This window comes from Nerophis lumbriciformis, linkage group LG22 (genome assembly GCF_033978685.3).
Source record: "Nerophis lumbriciformis linkage group LG22, RoL_Nlum_v2.1, whole genome shotgun sequence".
Lineage (NCBI taxonomy): Eukaryota > Metazoa > Chordata > Actinopteri > Syngnathiformes > Syngnathidae > Nerophis > Nerophis lumbriciformis.
The window spans coordinates 13,447,637-13,466,995 of NC_084569.2; the positions used below are offsets into that span (position 1 = coordinate 13,447,637).

Consider the following 19,359-nt stretch of genomic DNA (forward strand, 5'->3'; position numbering starts at 1 on the left):
AAAGAAGGAAAACAATTTATACAGTATAAGTCGCACTGGAGTATAAGTCGCATTTTTGGGGGAAATGTATTTGATAAAACCCAACACCAAGAATAGACATTTGAAAGGCAATTTAAAATAAATAAAGAATAGTGAACAACAGGCTCAATAAGTGTACGTTATTTGACGCATAAATAACCAACTGAGAACGTGCCTGGTATATTAACGTAACATATTATGGTAAGAGTCATTCAAATAACTATAACATATAGAACATGCTATACGTTTACCAAACAATCTGTCACTCCTAATCCCTAAATCCCATGAAATCTTATACGTCTAGTCTCTTACGTGAATGAGCTAATTAATATTATTTGATATTTTACGGTAATGTGTTAATAATTTCACACATACTGTAAGTCGCTCCTGAGTATAAGTCGCACCCCCGGCCAAACTATGAAAAAAACTGCGACTTATAGTCCGAAAAATACGGTATACATGTATATTTTAGGCCTATAGTCATTTTACATATATCTTCCAGCACCAATAACTGATGTAAATGATTGCATATTACTATCCATCCATCCATCCATCCATCCATCCATCCATCCATCTTCTTCCGCTTATCCGAGGTCGGGTCGCGGGGGCAGCAACCTAAGCAGGGAAGCCCAGACTTCCCTCTCCCCAGCCACTTCGTCCAGCTCTTCCTGTGGGACCCCGAGGCGTTCCCAGGCCAGCCGGGAGACATAGTCTTCCCAACGTGTCCTGGGTCTTCCCCGCGGCCTCCTACCGGTCGGACGTGCCCTAAACACCTCCCTAGGGAGGCGTTCGGGTGGCATCCTGACCAGATGCCCTAACCACCTCATCTGGCTCCTCTCGATGTGGAGAAGCAGCGGCTTTACTTTGAGCTCCCCCCGGATGGCAGAGCTTCTCACCCTATCTCTAAGGGAGAGCCCCGCCACCCGGCGGAGGAAACTCATTTCGGCCGCTTGTACCCGTGATCTTGTCCTTTCGGTCATAACCCAAAGCTCATGACCATTGGTGAGGATGGGAACGTAGATCGACCTGTAAATTGAGAGCTTTGCCTTCCGGCTCAGCTCCTTCTTCACCACAACGGATCGATACAGCGTCCGCATTACTGAAGACGCCGCACCGATCCGCCTGTCGATCTCACGATCCACTCTTCCCTCACTCGTGAACAAGACTCCGAGGTACTCGAACTCCTCCACTTGGGGCAAGATCTCCTCCCCAACCCGGAGATGGCACTCCACCCTTTTCCGGGCGAGAACCATGGACTCGGACTTGGAGGTGCTGATTTTCATCCCAGTCGCTTCACACTCGGCTGCGAACCGATCCAGTGAGAGCTGAAGATCCTGGCCAGATGAAGCCATCAGGACCACATCATCTGCAAAAAGCAGAGACCTAATCCTGCAGCCACCAAACCAGATCCCCTCAACGCCTTGACTGCGCCTAGAAATTCTGTCCATAAAAGTTATGAACAAAATCGGTGACAAAGGGCAGCCTTGGCGGAGTCCAACCCTCACTGGAAACGTGTCCGACTTACTGCCGGCAATGCGGACCAAGCTCTGGCACTGAGCATACAGGGAGCGGACTGCCACAATCAGACAGTCCGATACCTCATACTCTCTGAGCACAGGACTTCCCGAGGGACACGGTCGAATGCCTTCTCCAAGTCCACAAAACACATGTAGACTGGTTGGGCAAACTCCCATGCACCCTCAAGGACCCTGCCGAGAGTATAGAGCTGGTCCACAGTTCCACGACCAGGACGAAAACCACACTGTTCCTCCTGAATCCGAGGTTCGACTATCCGGCGTAGCCTCCTCTCCAGTACACCTGAATAGACCTTACCGGGAAGGCTGAGGAGTGTGATCCCACGATAGTTAGAGCACACCCTCCGGTTCCCCTTCTTAAAGAGAGGAACCACCACCCCGGTCTGCCAATCCAGAGGTACCGCCCCCGATGTCCACGCGATGCTGCAGAGGGCAACTATGGTATACAATATTACTATTGTATAAAATATGATATGATAATATACAAATAACATAGCCTCCCATAGTTTTAATATTTCATTCATCCATGTTCTACTTCCCCTTTCTGTATAATTTAGTTATATTCTTTCAACAGTAAAACTGAAAAAAAAAAACATAACAAAGTTTCATATTTACATATATGAAATATAGATATTTAATATGAAAATGTATTAAAATTCAGCACCAGATTAAGATCCACAGCATACCACATAATGCGTATGTATGCACTACATTTATCAAACATTTTATCGGTAGTTTGCCTTAGCCCAGGGGTCGGCAACCCAAAATGTTGAAAGAGCCATATTGGACCAAAAAATACAACAAAAAAAATTGTCTGCAGCCGCAAAAATTAAAAGCCTTATATAAGTGTTATAATGAAGGCGACACATGATGTAAGTGTCTATATTAGCTATAATAGCCTACTATCAAAATGACTATGTTTATAACTCCTGGAAATGACTGGCTTAGAATGGCCAAAAGTCACTATGTGTGTGTTCAAGTTGAGGAAAACGGAAACTACAAATAAAATGACCTCAAATATACCTAAAAATACGAGGCATAATGATGCAATATGTACATACAGCTAGAATAAATAGCATGTTTGCATTGATTAGCTTGCAGTCATGCAGTGACCAAATATGCCTGATTAGCACTCCACACAAGTCAATAATATCAACAAAGGTCACCTTTGTGGATTCACGCACTGCATAAAACGTTTGATGGACAAATACAGACAAAGAAGGAGTGGCATAAAACACGTCTTTCTGTGGCAGCTTCAAGGAAAGTTGTACATGTAAACAAGCTACGATGCGTTCAAGGACTTCCGAAATTAGGACAAAATGGCGCTCGCCAAATACTCTCATCAGTGAAGCATGTTTAATGTAAATTTAATGGGATTTCTAACAATTAGGAATGTTTGTGTCATGTTTGTCCTCCTAAAGAAACCATATTAAAACAAATTTTTTTATTTTTATTTCCTCATCTTTTTCCATTTTCATACATTTTTGAAAAAGCTCCAGGGAGCCACTATGGTGGCGCTAAAGAGCTGCTTGTGCTCGCGCGTTGTCGACCCCCCCTTAGCCTTAACAAATGAATGCTATCGTTTTCAAAAACAAATTTATATATATATATATATATATATATATATATATATATATATATATATATATATATATATATATATATATATATATATATATATATATATATATATTTATCCATCCATTTTCTACCGCTTATCCCTTTCGGGGTAAATTTATATATGTTAATATATGTACCGTATTTTTCGGAGTATAAGTCGCACCGGAGTATAAGTCGCACCTGCCGAAAATGCATAATAAAGAAGAAAAAAAACATTATGCAACTTTCATAAACTATGAAAAAAACTGCGACTTATAGTCCGAAAAATACGGTATATGTAAATATATGATGTATAAGTAATAACAATATAATACAACAAAGGCATTATTAGATTACAATCCAAAGCATGCCACATCATGTGTCGTGCATAGCATATATTAATGTTGAATAAGCCACTCGTCACTAGCTGAAAAATAACAAAGTAGTTCCATCTGTGATCAACATTCCTTACAGTGGAGCGGATTTGATGAAAAATGGAACGTTCCTAACGTGTCAAATTCCACCTGTAGAGTGGAGATGTATGGCACTAGTCTGCGGGCTCATTGGCGGAAGGAACAATGCGTCAACTGGCACGTGCAGAGCTGCTCAGCAGATTGCGCCCCCTGCATGTGATTGATGGCCTGTCGGCGTATTCCAATTTGCATGGGCTGATTGGAAGAATCCAATCAGCGTGACAGGAGGGGTTGGGGTTGGTAGTGTGGCGGGGGATGAAGAGCATCAAGTAGCCACAAATCTGCCGTGGTTACGTGCTAGATGACACACATCCACCTCTTATGTGTGTGTGTGTGTATGGCATCATAGATGATATCATGTGTTGCATTATTGACTGCCATCCCTCACTGACACTATGACTAAATGAAGGGGTTTATTTTTGACTCCGTTTTGGCTTGTCACTCTCAATATCAACAACCCTCCATCATGTAACTGTCTATCTGGCTTTCATCTCTCTGTTTGAAGTCGCACAGGAGTTTGACCTGGATCTGGGCCACGGGGGGACTGTGGTGGTCATTTGGTCTGTCAAAGGGCTTTATGATTTACAACCCTTTTGTGTGGTACATTTTTAAAAGGGAGCTAAGATGGTTTTCCTCCCTTCTGACCTTATGTCACAATGCTGTCTTAAACAATGTCAAATCATAAGGTGCATGCATTTGTACAGTTTTAGATGTCTCTGAATGCTGTGTCGTTTTTAACAGTGTGCAATTTGTGACATCACAGATTGACAGATGTCTTAATGTGGACATTTTTAGTACCGTTGCAACATTACTACCATAATTTTCAAACGATAAAGCGCACCGGTATTTAAGAACCACCCATTAAATTTTAGAAGAAAAACATTTTTACATATAATAGCCAAACTGGACTATAAGCCATATATATATATATATATATATATATATATATATATATATATATATATATATATATATATATATATATATATATATATATATATATATATATACATACTAGGGTTGTCCAGATACCAATATTTTGGTACCGGTACCAAAATATTTTTCGATACTTTTCTAAATAAAGGGGACCACAAAAAATGGCATTATTGGCTTAATATTAACAAAAAATCTTAGGGTACATTAAACATATGTTTCTTATTGCAAGTTTGTCCTTAAATAAAATAGTGAACATACAAGACAACTTGTCTTTTATCAGTAAGTAAACAAACAAAGGCTCCTAATTTAGCTGCTGACGTATGCAGTAACATATTGTGTCATTTTCCATTCTATTATTTTCTCAAAATTATTAAGGACAAGTGGTAGAAAATTGATTATTAATCTACTTGTTAATTTACTGTTAATATCTGCTTACTTTCTCTTTTAAAATGTTCTATCTACACTTCTGTTAAAATGTAAAAATCACTTATTCTTCTGTTGTTTGGATACTTTACATTAGTTTTGGATGAGACCACAAATTTGGGTATCGATCCGATACCAAGTAGTTACAGGATCATTCAATGGTCATAATTTAAGTCCTCATGTGTCCAGGGACGTATTTCCTGAGTTTATAAACATAATCTAAATTTTTTTTAAACGAAAAAAGATTGATGTAATCAAAGTAGTATTGACTAGACACGCTCCTGTACTTGGTATCATTACAGTGGATGTCAGGTGTAGATCCACCAATGGCGTTTGTTTACATTTTGACGCCGGTGAGCTCCGGTGTGTAGTGAAACATGTTTAGCTATTCTTCGTCCTGCAGGGATGATACTTGTAAGAAACTTACTTTTTTATCTCCATGGAGGCGAGTATTAGTGATTTAGAAGTAGCTAAAACACTGCAGACTGCGGATAGACCTTAGCCGCTAGCTAGATAGTCATGTCTTAAAGCACCTCTTACTGAGGGTGTTTCAGTGTTATAACTTCACCTTTATCTTTAGTTTTTAATTCAAAATGCGTCAGTTCTCCATTTTCTGTCTACACACTGTGTCTGCTTGTAAGTACTCCGTGATTGTGCGCTGCCGATCATGCTCCTCTGCTTGTAAAACCAGCAATGTCACGACGTGACCACGACCAATGTCATGCCCGTTAAAAAAAAAAAAAGGAGGCCAGCGACTGGTACTTTTTAGAGGCGGTATAGTACCGAATATGATTCATTAGTGTCGCGGTGCTACACTAGCGCCGGTATAACATACAACCTTAATACAGACCGGTAGAAAAATGTTCTAAATGTTTATTTACATACCTTAATTGTTTCCAAACGATGTCTGTAAAAAGGCAGTAAAAAAGCTGATCAAACCAAACCACTAGGTGCAGAAGCTAGCTCTCCATTTAACTAAACGGACTCAAAAACTCCACGCTTTTTCCTGCCCACAGACAACGAGCGTCTCTGGAAGTGAATGGGCTTGCCCTCGATTGAACTAGACGCCGGGCTTCCACATGATGATTGGATGATCTGTTTGTGTTGATGAGAAACAAGTATTTTTGGCGGCCCTCTGAGGGTTAAGAAAATGGTTAAGAAACACTTCTGTAGACCACAAAGAAGTGTGGTAAATGTAGATTAGAATCATTATAGGCCATCTTTAACAATGACATATTCTTGAAAAAGGGAATAGCAGTGGAGGGAAAAGTCCTTAACTTTCTGAAAATGTTCAGTTGACCCTTTAGTACAAATTGTAGCCCTGGTATAGCGAAGAACAATCAGTTCCTGGAAATAATATATTTGGAATGGCACTGGATGGTACATGGTTTGAGAGGGGACAGTTTGAGAGAGAAAAGTGAGGAAGAAATAACAGGACTTTTGGACCTTAACTATAGCCAAAAAGAGAAAAAAGTAATGTTAGTGGACAACAACCATAATAAAAACACCATCTGCTACTGCATGGTTTAGCTCTTTCTAAGAGGGGACATATTGAGCGAAAACAAACAGCAGAAGAAAATAACAGCCCAAAGAATAACAATGTCGCCTGCTAGTATCTGGTTTGAATAAGTTTAAAAGGGGACAGAATGAGAGAACAAAACGCCAATATGAACAACAAAATTCCTGTGCTTCATTGCGCTCTACTTACATTTGAATGGAAACAAGAAGGAAACGAGCAATAGCAGAAGACAACAACAGTAATGTTGTTAGTGCTTGGTTTACCTTCATTTAAAAATTGTACTGCAGCCGGGGAAAACAAACCAGATAAAAATCTTTGTGTTTGAACGAGCGAAACCAAATTTAAACTTTTCTATCTAATTTTCTATTTCTGGTCCTCAAATTCATCTTGCAGGACAGACAACGTCTCAGGAGTTGTCGTGTTTGAGTTTGAGTTTATTTCGAACATGCAAGCATACAACATGATACATCACAATTTCCAGTTTCTCTTTTCAACATGTTCAAAAGGGAGTAGGAAGAAGCACAGCTTATTTAATCCTACCCCTTTTCTTTTACATAACAGTTGCTAAAACTTTTGTTCACTTCCTGTTCTCAATTGATTCACAATATACTCCATAAGTAATCACAATAAAAATAAATAAATAATAATTGGTGAAGTAAATTACATTTAATATAGTGAGATATGTGAGATTATTTTGAAAATGAACGGATGGATGAAATAAATTCAGAATGTTTATCATGGTTCTTCTTCTTTGTACTTTGTAAACACTTTAAGTTTGAAGAGTTTGTCGAAGTGGACCATATTAGTTTGATTGCTTTGCTTAATCCATTCCATCATTTAATTCCACATACTGATATACTGACGGTCTTAAGTGTTGTACGTGCATACAAATGTTTTAAATTACATTTTTCTCTAAGATTATATTTCTCCTCTTTTTTGAGAAGAATTGTTGTATATTCTTGGGTAGCAGGTTATAGTTTGCTTTGTGTATAATTTTAGCTGTTTGCAAATTCACTATGTTGTGGAATTTCAGTATTTTTGATTAAATAAATAAAGGGTTTGTATGTTTTCTATATCCAACATTATGTATTCTAACTGATTTTTTTTGTAACACCGTTAATGAATAAAGTGTACTTTTGTAGTTATTTCCCCATATTTCTACACAATAACTCAGATATGGTAACACTAGCGAGCAGTAGACAATATGAAGTGATTTTTAGTCTAGAACATGTTTTGCTTTATTCATTATTGACGTATTTCTTGCTACTTTATGTTGTATATTTTTTACATGAGCTTTCCAATTCAATTTATCATCAATAATTATACCTAGAAATTTGGTTTCATTTACTCTTTCAATTTCTATTCCGTCTATTTGTATTTGTGTTTGACTTTCTCTTCTACTGTTACCAAATAGCATTATTTTAGTTTTACTGAGATTCAAAGGTAGTCTGTTTTTGTCAAACCATCTTTTTGCGATTAAGTCTGCGATTAAGTCCAAAACCACAAAAGTATGAGTGTCCCACGGTCTGCCCGCGTCCTCCAATCATTTGTGGCAGCTTTGTGGTACCTTGAACGGCTGCCAGCATTTTCCAATTTGTCGATGCAGGGCAACGCTTACCGGTACTCCAATCAGCAGATGTCCTGTTACCATGATTCCAACGTCCTAGCCTGAAAGGGTCGCCAGGTACACGGCACTCCGCTTCTCCTAAGAGTCCGTCGTGTGTCCAGCAACAATCGTTTTGACAGAAAAGGCAGATTCCCCCAAACCCGAGATATCGTCAATTTTGTTGAGAGGCCAATTGACTAGTTCAATTATTACATTTTGTAAAGCAGTGCAAAACGAGGCTTTAAGAAACTTAAACAAGACAGGCCTAGCAGGGCAGACACGGAGAGGGGAAGGAGTGTGACCGCCTTTGCCTAGATCTAAGAGAGAAAAGGAGGTCGTTTCAGGGTCTAAATTGGCTGTCCAAGTTTACCAACATCTCAGTTTATGTCTACATCATTTAACTATCAGTTGAGAATAAACTATCACAAGCTCCGGGGCAAGAAAGCAGCTGAGCGGCTGATGATGTTAGTGCAGCAGCATAAGGAAGTTACCTCTCTGATCAATTCTCTGCTAAATGTAGGTCCTTAACATTAGCGTTTATAACAATATCTCTTGGTTAATATTCAGGTCACGAAATGTAAATGGAGTATTTTGTTGGCACTTTTTGGATGGTTAGATTTTATGGTCGAAAGTAGGGCTGGGCAATATATTGAATATACTCGATATATCGCGGGTTTGTCTCTGTGCGATATAGAAAATGACTATTGTGATATTTGAGTATACGTTCTCACGCAGTTGCTTTTAGGTGCGGGCATTACACTACATGCTCTTCCCACTCTTTCTAGTCTCCTTCTCACAGAGACATAAAACGAGAGCACCTTCTTACATACGTCACATACTGTCACGCGTGCAACGTCATACGCCCTCGCGGAGCAGAGAGGTAGCGGCATGGGTAAAGTCAGCTGTGGTGCTAGCGGAGTGGTGCCAATGGTAATAAGAGAGAAAGAAGGTGCAAATCTGGTAACAAATGAAGGAAGAAGTAATTCCCAAGAAAAACAGCACAGGGTCCATTGTCTGGCGGTGGTTTGGATTCAAGCGGGAAGATGTTGAACAGACAACCGTAATATGTCAAGTATGCGGCAAAAGCGTTGCTACAAAAAGTAGCATTACTGCTAATGTGTAGCATCATTTAAAAAGTCCCCTGCTAGAGAATGAAGAGTGCTTACTCCGCATGTCAACATCTCCGTTCGGTGCCACACCCACAAAATGCCCAAGCAACCATTTCCACATCAACACCGTATGAAAAAAAAAGTCAACAACAGAAGGAGATAACCACATAGCGAAGAACATAAACTATTTGATTTCCTATTATGCAGCTCATTTTTATTTGACAGTTATTGAAATATCTTGTGTGACATAATGCACAAAAGTGCACTTTATTTGTTTTAAACTATTGTAGTGGCGTTCTGTACAAAAAGTGCACTTTAATTTAGTGTTGTTTTGATATGTCATCTTATTGACATCATGCACAAAAGTGCACTCAGAGCTTTTTTTTTTAAAATGTCTCTGGCAATCTTGCACTTTCTGTTTTGAAATGACAAGAATGTTTGTGCCACTGTTTAAAAACGGTTTAATAAATACAGTTTTGGTAAATTTACTTAGTTGTGATTTCCCTCTCTGCATGAAAGTTTAAAATGAACATATAATAATGCAGTATGAACAAGAATGTTTTAATGTAGACACATAGAATCATATGTATCAAGTGTTAATTCAAGGCTAAGACAAAATATGAAGATATATATCATGTATCGTGACATGGCCTAAAAATATCAATATATTAATAAAAGGCCATATTGCCCAGCCCTAGTCGAAAGCTCCCATTGGCTCCATTGTAAGCTGACTTCAATTTACGTTTATTTACGAGTAAGAATGCTTAAGAAAACAACAACATATTTCTGCTTGTCTCTCATAAGGGTTTTATATACATGATGCAAGTACATATCTAATGTAGTGACGGGCACATTTCTAATAACATTTAATATTTATAGATTTTGATCATTTTAAACCTACGCGGCGCAATAATTTCAAAAACGCGTCACGTTTGTTTTTTTGTTTTTTCTTCATCACTGATTTCTGCTCACTGCAGACTTTATGAGAACCAACAAACATAATTAAACATCACTTACTGTACAACGTCTACCAGTTCCACGTCCTACATGGCGGTCAAAGTGTCCCAGTTTGTCTGATTATATTCCCAGGCATCTACTTTACAGGTGAGAAGCATGATTTATGAGCTGCAATAAACCTACAGGAAGCGAGGAAAGAGCAGACCACTCGATGTTGTGAACATAGGGCAGTCCTTCTCGCGGTGCGATGCCGGGTGTGATCTCGGAAATCATGCTTTTTTTTTTGCCGTATCAGAATATGATGAAGAGTATGAAGCACTCGTCTTCACAGTAACCACGGTGGGAGACGAGCAATGATTTCTGTGTTGTTTCCTTTAATGTTAATAAGCTTACAATGGTGTGCATTATACTATTTATAGTCACGGTGGAGAGTGGGGGGGCGTGTAATATTTTCTTCCTTCTGGGTGATCCATAACAGAAAGTATTTGAGAATCTCTGACACAGGGCCACATGGAAGTGATCAAGTTGCTGCTATAAATAATCTGTCTGCGTTAGCGCTTATAATAACAATATCACTAATACTTGTTTGATAATAATAAAAGTCACGAAATGTAAATTGAGTATTGTTGGTTCTTTTTGAACGGTTATTTATCTGATTTTATGGGTGGATTAGTGGAGCTCCCATTGGCTCCGCTGTAAACAGACTTTTATTTACGTGTATTTAATAGTCAGAATGCATGAAAAAAAATCCATCCGTCGTCATATCTTTCATAATGACTGTGAACGATAGGCAAAGTTCCAAAAAAGTGCAGTTCCCCTTTAACTAAGAGGGGACAAACGAAGTGAAAATAATCAGATGAACCCCTAGCAAGTTGTTCCAAATTGTACATCTTTCGAGTTTCCCCTGTACGTACTTTAATAAAAGTAGAAATAGTAAAACGTGTGGCCGAATTTAGAAGTAAACATGACCCTAAGACCCTAATTCGGTGTGAAAGGACTTTCATAAATCATTGCCAGAATGCAGTGGCGGGCCGTGCGTTTCCCACCTTGGCCTTCAGTGATGTCCGACTTCAATAATTACCTCTAAAAATACCATAATTGATGTCACCACATGACCATTGCTGAAGAAATACTATGCAGGACCACATGTACTCCCTACTGTGCATTGAATCGCCTCAACAGTGTACAAAATGGGTTATTTTCTGGTGCATTTAAAAATCAATTAAAATGCATCAGCCATCAACGTACACTATATTTCCAAAAGTATTTGGTCACCTGCCTTAACTCACATATGAACTTGAAGTGCTATCCCATTCCTAACCCATAGGTTCAATATGATGTCGGTCCACCTTTTGCAGCTATTACAGCTTCAACTCTTCTGGGAAGGCTGTCCACAAGGTTGCGGATTGTGTTTATAGGTATTTTCGACCATTCTCCAAAAGCGCATTGGTGAGGTCACACACTGATGTTGGTCGAGAAGGCCTGGCTCTCATTCTCCGTTCTAATTCATTCTAAAGGTGTTCTATCGTGTTCAGGTCAGGACTTTGTGTAGGCCAGTCAAGTTCATCCACACCAGACTCTGTCATCCATGTCTTTATGGACCTTGCTTTGTGAACTGGTGCACAGTCATGTTGGAAGAGCAAGGGGCCCGCTCCAAACTGATCCCACAACGTTGGGAGCATGGAATTGTCCAAAATGTTTTGGTGTCCTGGAGCATTCAAAGTTCCTTTCACTGGAATTAAGGGGCCAAGCCCAACTCCTGAAAAACAACCCCACACCATAATTCCTCCTCCACCAAATTTCACACTTGGCACAATGCAGTCCGAAATGTACCGTTGTCCTGGCAACCTCAAAACCCAGACTCGCCCATCAGATTGCCAGATGGAAAAGCGTGATTCATCACTCCAGAGAACGCGTTTCGACTCCTCTAGAGTCCACAGCATGGTGATGTATGGCTGAGATTCAGCTTCTCGGCCATGTAAACCCATTCCATGGAGCTCTCTGCATACTGTACGTGGGCTAATTGGAAGGTGACATGAAGTTTGGAGCAACTGACAGAAAGTCTTTGCACTATGCGCTTCAGCATCCGCTGACCCCTCTCTGTCAGTTTACGTGGCCTACCACTTGGTGGCTGAGTTGTTGTTGTTTCTACATTCTGTCATTTTCTTATAATACAGCCAACAGTTGACTTTGGAATATTTAGGAGCGAGGAAATTTCACGACTAGATTTGTTGCACAAGTGGCATCCTATGACAGTTCCACGCTGGAAATCAATGAGCTCCTTAAAGCGGCCCATTCTTTCACAAATGTTTGTAGAAACAGTCTCCATGCCTAAGTGCTTGATTTTATACACCTGTGGCCGGGCCAAGTGATTGGGACACCTGATTCTCATCATTTGGATGGGTGGCCAAATACTTTTGGCAATATAGTGTATCTTATGTGGTATTGTCAAAATTAAAATAGCAAAAAACATATTAAAAGTGAAAAAATTAAATATTTGAACTATTCGGCAGTGGTACCCCTCGTCTCCAATCATCTCACAAGATATAGTTTCTCTTTGAATATCCTTCTTGAAAATGGCCTTGCAAATATATTGCTGCGTTTGATGGGTTAATAATGGTGTTTAAATGTAGAAGTCAAGATTAGACTTATCGCTGTCCGACTATTGACATTTGTAATGATCCTGTTAACTTAGAACACACACATGAATGAAGGTCATTCTTAGTCAACAGCCATACATGTCACACTAAGGGTGGCCATATGAACAACGCCAACACTGTCATAAAAATGTGCCATATAGTGAAACCACACTAAACAACGATAAACACATTTCGGGAGAATATTTGCACCGCAACACAACATAAACACAACAGAACAAATTCCCAGAATTCCCTGCAGCACCAACTCTTCCCACCACTGCCATAATCATACTTGCCAACCCTCCCGGATTTTCCGGGAGACTCACCTTCAGCGCCTCTCCCGAAAACCTCCCGGGACAAATTTTCTCCCGAAATTCAGGCGGAGCTGGAAACCACGCCCCCTCCAGCTCCATGCTGACCTGAGTGACGTGTCAACAGCCTGTATTCACATCCGCTTTCCCACAATATAAACAGCGTGCCTGCCCAAACACGTTATAACTGTAGAATGATCGAGGGCGAGTTCTTGGTTTCTTAAGTGGGTTTATTGTTAGGCAGTTTCATTAACGTCCTCCCAGCGCGGTAACAATACAACAACAGCAGTCATGTTTTATTCTACCGTAAAGCAGTTCGTCTGCCGCAAACAGCAATGTTGTTGTAATGTATTGAGTTGGATGCAATAACCAGGCGAGGTGATGAAGTACGTCTCTTTACTGTAGACTTCAGAACAGACTCACACACTTGACGTCAGGTGCGCAACACCATGTAAATCGTTGGCCAACCAAAAAGTAACCCCAGTACGCTATAGCCAACATTCACCAGGAGATAGCAACAGACAAACATAGATCACTCTATTACATTCCTCCCCTTTTAGAAATGTAGCAGTTACTCAAAATAAATAAACAACCCAACCAAAAAATGCAGCAGCTCAATTAAAAAACTGTACTTGAGCCACATTCTTTTTTTTTTTTAGTACTGTACTCTTAACCATCATTTGTAAACAATAACATGCTTATTATACAAACAGTATTTGTACACCTTTAACACAGATTTTTATACTGTCTTCAGAGATTCAGTTTTTTTGGTGGTACTCGAAACCTTTCTGGGTACCTGCGAAAGGGTGTTCAGCATGGTTAGAAAAATAGTGACAGAGAATAGAACAAGGATGGACAATTCAACCCTTAACTCAACAATGAGTAGATGAGTGTTATGTGTGTGTATATGTGTAAATAAATGAACACTGAAATTCAAGTATTTCTTTTATTTATATACAGGTAAAAGCCAGTAAATTAGAATATTTTGAAAAACTTGATTTATTTCAGTAATTGCATTCAAAAGGTGTAACTTGTACATTATATTTATTCATTGCACACAGACTGATGCATTCAAATGTTTATTTCATTTAATTTTGATGATTTGAAGTGGCAACAAATGAAAATCCAAAATTCCGTGTGTCACAAAATTAGAATATTACTTAAGGCTAATACAAAAAAGGGATTTTTAGAAATGTTGGCCAACTGAAAAGTATGAAAATGAAAAATATGAGCATGTACCATACTCAATACTTGGTTGGAGCTCCTTTTGCCTCAATTACTGCGTTAATGCGGCGTGGCATGGAGTCGATGAGTTTCTGGCACTGCTCAGGTGTTATGAGAGCCCAGGTTGCTCTGATAGTGGCCTTCAACTCTTCTGCGTTTTTGGGTCTGGCATTCTGCATCTTCCTTTTCACAATACCCCACAGATTTTCTATGGGGCTAAGGTCAGGGGAGTTGGTGGGCCAATTTAGAACAGAAATACCATGGTCCGTAAACCAGGCACGGGTAGATTTTGCGCTGTGTGCAGGCGCCAAGTCCTGTTGGAACTTGAAATCTCCATCTCCATAGAGCAGGTCAGCAGCAGGAAGCATGAAGTGCTCTAAAACTTGCTGGTAGACGGCTGCGTTGACCCTGGATCTCAGGAAACAGAGTGGACCGACACCAGCAGATGACATGGCACCCCAAACCATCACTGATGGTGGAAACTTTACACTAGACTTCAGGCAACGTGGATCCTGTGCCTCTCCTGTCTTCCTCCAGACTCTGGGACCTCGATTTCCAAAGGAAATGCAAAATTTTCATGGTTGGGTGATGGTTTGGGGTGCCATGTCATCTGCTGGTGTCGGTCCACTCTGTTTCCTGAGATCCAGGGTCAACGCAGCCGTCTACCAGCAAGTTTTAGAGCACTTCATGCTTCCTGCTGCTGACCTGCTCTATGGAGATGGAGATTTCAAGTTCCAACAGGACTTGGCGCCTGCACACAGGGCAAAATCTACCCGTGCCTGGTTTACGGACCATGGTATTTCTGTTCTAAATTGGCCCGCCAACTCCCCTGACCTTAGCCCCATAGAAAATCTGTGGGGTATTGTGAAAAGGAAGTTACAGAATGCCAGACCCAAAAACGCAGAAGAGTTGAAGGCCACTATCAGAGCAACCTGGGCTCTCATAACACCTGAGCAGTGCCAGAAACTCATCGACTCCATGCCACGCCGCATTAACGCAGTAATTGAGGCAAAAGGAGCTCCAACCAAGTATTGAGTATTGTACATGCTCATATTTTTTATTTTCATACTTTTCAGTTGGCCAACATTTCTAAAAATCCCTTTTTTGTATTAGCCTTAAGTAATATTCTAATTTTGTGACACACGGAATTTTGGATTTTCATTTGTTGCCACTTCAAATCATCAAAATTAAATGAAATAAACATTTGAATGCATCAGTCTGTGTGCAATGAATAAATATAATGTACAAGTTACACCTTTTGAATGCAATTACTGAAATAAATCAAGTTTTTCAAAATATTCTAATTTACTGGCTTTTACCTGTGTGTATATATATATATATATATATGTGTATAATAAAATAAATATATATATATATATAGCTAGAATTCACTGAAAGTCAAGTATTTCTTACATATATATATACAGTATATATATATATATGAAATACTTGACTTGGTGAATTCTAGCTGTAAATATACTCCTCCCCTCTTAGCCACGCCCCCAAACACGCCCCCGCCCCACGCCGACCACGCCCCCCCACCTCCCGAAATCGGAGGTCTCAAGGTTGGCAAGTATGCATAATGCTACCATGTGACCAAGAGGCACTTCCTGTTTTCACATGGAAGTTATGTCTACCGTTCAATCCCATTCGTTCAGCGCCCGTAGCCCTTGCACTCGTGCTAAATAGTCCCACTCTCACAAATGTAGGACTTGTCAGGGTTTAGATGTGTTTGCCATATCCACTCATCATGTTTCAACACACCTTTCATTTCACTCAAAATGCTTTCATTAATTAGATGCAAAATCTATGAGGCGCTCTTGAATAATGAAACAGGATAGAATTTCCGCTAGAGTCACTGAGTTTATGGTTGGAAAAAAAAAAGAAAAGCTGTTGGTAAAACTTTGAAGGATTGTTGTTGCTACCATTAGATTGTCCTTATTCTTTTGCGATTGTAGCGAAAGTGAGGAAGGTGTCAATGCTGAGCGCTCTTGACAAGGAAGGACAGGGTTGCAAAGCTCATCATTAAAGGAGGTGATGATATAGTAATCACGCTCTCATCAATGACTTATTCAAATCTGACCTTCCTACAGAGATGAAGAGGAGGAAGGGATAAGATGCATGGAGGGTCTACACAAGGAGCTGTGGTCCCATTCAAGTGGTGGCCTTCAGCTTATGTTTCTTTAATATATCTCCAAACCGCAATCCAATCCAATTACTTTTAGTATGAGCCTAATTCCAATACGTTTACATATTTTTACTATTATGGCAGGTGTTCCGACAAGATGTGCACACTTTTGAGCATGTGTATAAGAGAAAACTGTTTTAAATGTTTTCATTTCACCAGCTATCTCACTCTAATGCAGACCTGGGCAAATTAAGGCCCGTTGAGCTTTTCAATCTGGCCCGCCGGACATTCCCAAATAATTTTTTTAGATGTTTAAGAAGGAAACTGTAGCTGCCATTGTGATGTGCAGTCATGTTTTCTAATGACCGTAAGTCTTCAACTGTACAAAGTATTTCAATGGTTGGAATCTGCGCTTATGGACGATATACCATTTACTATGGTAATCTAATGAGTTACTATGGTCATCTAATTAGTTACTATGGTCATCTAATTAGTTATTATGGTAATCTAGTTAGTTACTATGGTCATCTAATTAGTTACTATGGTCATCTACGTCACAGCAGCTCAGACGAGGCACCAAGCAGTGTGGAAGGAGATTTTTTACAACAAAGTTCTAAAGCTCAGTGATATATAGAATATAATAGAAAGTACTTTATTGATCCCTGGGGGGAATTCAGCAAATATCAGATATATCAGATTGTAGGTGGGTTTATTTTGTACCTTTCGCGTTCATATTTCACTGTTTATTGCATTTTTGTTGTGTTTCACTTGATTGTAAAATATGTTGAAATACCATCCATCCATCCATCTTCTTCCGCTTATCCGAGGTCGGGTCGCGGGGGCAGCAGCTTAAGCAGGGAAGCCCAGACTTCCCTCTCCCCAGCCACTTCGTCCAGCTCCTCCCGGGGGATCCCGAGGCGTTCCCAGGCCAGCCGGGAGAGATAGTCTTCCCAGCGTGTCCTGGGTCTTCCCCGTGGCCTCCTACCGGTCGGACGTGCCCGAAACACCTTCCTAGGGAGGTGTTCGGGTGGCATCCTGACCAGATGCCCGAACCACCTCATCTGGCTCCTCTCGATGTGGAGGAGCAGCGGCTTTACTTTGAGCTCCCCCCGAATGACAGAGCTTCTCACCCTATCTCTAAGGGAGAGCCCCGCCACTCAGCGGAGGAAACTCATTTCGGCCGCTTGTACCCGTGATCTTGTCCTTTCGGTCATGACCCAAAGCTCATGACCATAGGTGAGGATGGGAACGTAGATCGACCGGTAAATCGAGATTTAATCGAGGCTTTGCCTTCCAGCTCAGCTCCTTCTTCACTACAACGGATCGATACAGTGTCCGCATTACTGAAGACGCCGCACCGATCCGCCTGTCGATCTCACGATCCACTCTTCCCCCACTCGTGAACAAGACTCCGAGGTACTTGAACTCCTCCACTTGGGGCAAGATCTCCTCCCCAACCCGGAGATGGCACTCCACCCTTTTCCGGGAGAGAACCATGGACTCGGACTTGGAGGTGCTGATTCCCATCCCAGTCGCTTCACACTCGGCTGCGAACCGATCCAGTGAGAGCTGAAGATCTTGGCCGGAGGAAGCCATCAGGACCACATCATCTGCAAATAGCAGAGACCTAATCCTGCAGCCACCAAACCAGATACCCTCAACGCCCTGGCTGCGCCTAGAAATTCTGTCCATAAAGGTTATGAACAGAATCGGTGACAAAGGGCAGCCTTGGCGGAGTCCAACCCTCACTGGAAACGTGTCCGACTTACTGCCGGCAATGCGGACCAAGCTCTGACACTGATTATACAGGGAGCGAACTGCCACAATAAGACAGTCCGTTACCCCATACTCTCTGAGCACTCCCCACAGGACTTCCCGGGGTACACGGTTGAATGCCTTCTCCAAGTCCACAAAGCACATGTAGACTGGTTGGGCAAACTCCCATGCACCCTCAAGGACCCTGCCGAGAGTATAGAGCTGATCCACAGTTCCACGACCAGGACGAAAACCACACTGTTCCTCCTGAATCCGAGGTTCGACTATCCGGCGTAGCCTCCTCTCCAGTACACCTGAATAGACCTTACCGGGAAGGCTGAGGAGTGTGATCCCACGATAGTTGGAACACACCCTCCGGTTCCCCTTCTTAAAGAGAGGAACCACCACCCCGGTCTGCCAATCCAGAGGTACCGCCCCCGATGTCCACGCGATGTTGCAGAGTCTTGTCAACCAAGACAGCCCCACAACATCCAGAGCCTTAAGGAACTACGGGCGGATCTCATCCACCCCCGGGGCCTTGCCACCGAGGAGCTTTTTAACTACCTCGGCAACCTCAGCCCCAGAAATAGGAGAGCCCACCTCAGATTCCACAGGCCCTGCTTCCTCATAGGAAGGCGTGCTGGTAGGATTGAGGAGGTCTTCGAAGTATTCTCTCCACCGATCCACAACATCCGCAGTCGAGGTCAGCAGAGCACCATCCCCACCATACACGGTGTTGACACTGCACTGCTTCCCCTTCCTGAGGCGGCGGATGGTGGTCCAGAATTGCTTCGAAGCCGTCCGGAAGTCGTTTTCCATGGCTTCCCCGAACTCCTCCCATGTCCGAGTTTTTGCCTCTGCGACCGCTGAAGTCGCAGACCGCTTGGCCTGTCGGTACCTGTCCGCTGCCTCAGGAGTCCTATGAGCCAAAAGAACCCGATAGGACTCCTTCTTCAGCTTGACGGCATCCCTCACCACCGGTGAGGGATGCATGTTGTATGTTGAAATATTTTGTCAATATTCAGTGTTTTATGGTTCATAGAAAAATGCAAAATTCCATTACGTTTTTTAAGGCGGTCTGTCATAACGTTTTTAGCATTCAATCAGACATTATTGTGAGGTTTTGT

The 19,359-nt window shown here is 41.3% G+C and overlaps 1 long non-coding RNA gene across 1 annotated transcript in view; it reads left to right on the top strand.

Moving 5' to 3' along the window:
• Positions 1-19,359, top strand: part of LOC133615550 (uncharacterized) — a 49,455-nt gene that overhangs the window by 7,477 nt on the left and 22,619 nt on the right. The gene's annotated exons all lie outside the window — the stretch shown is intronic.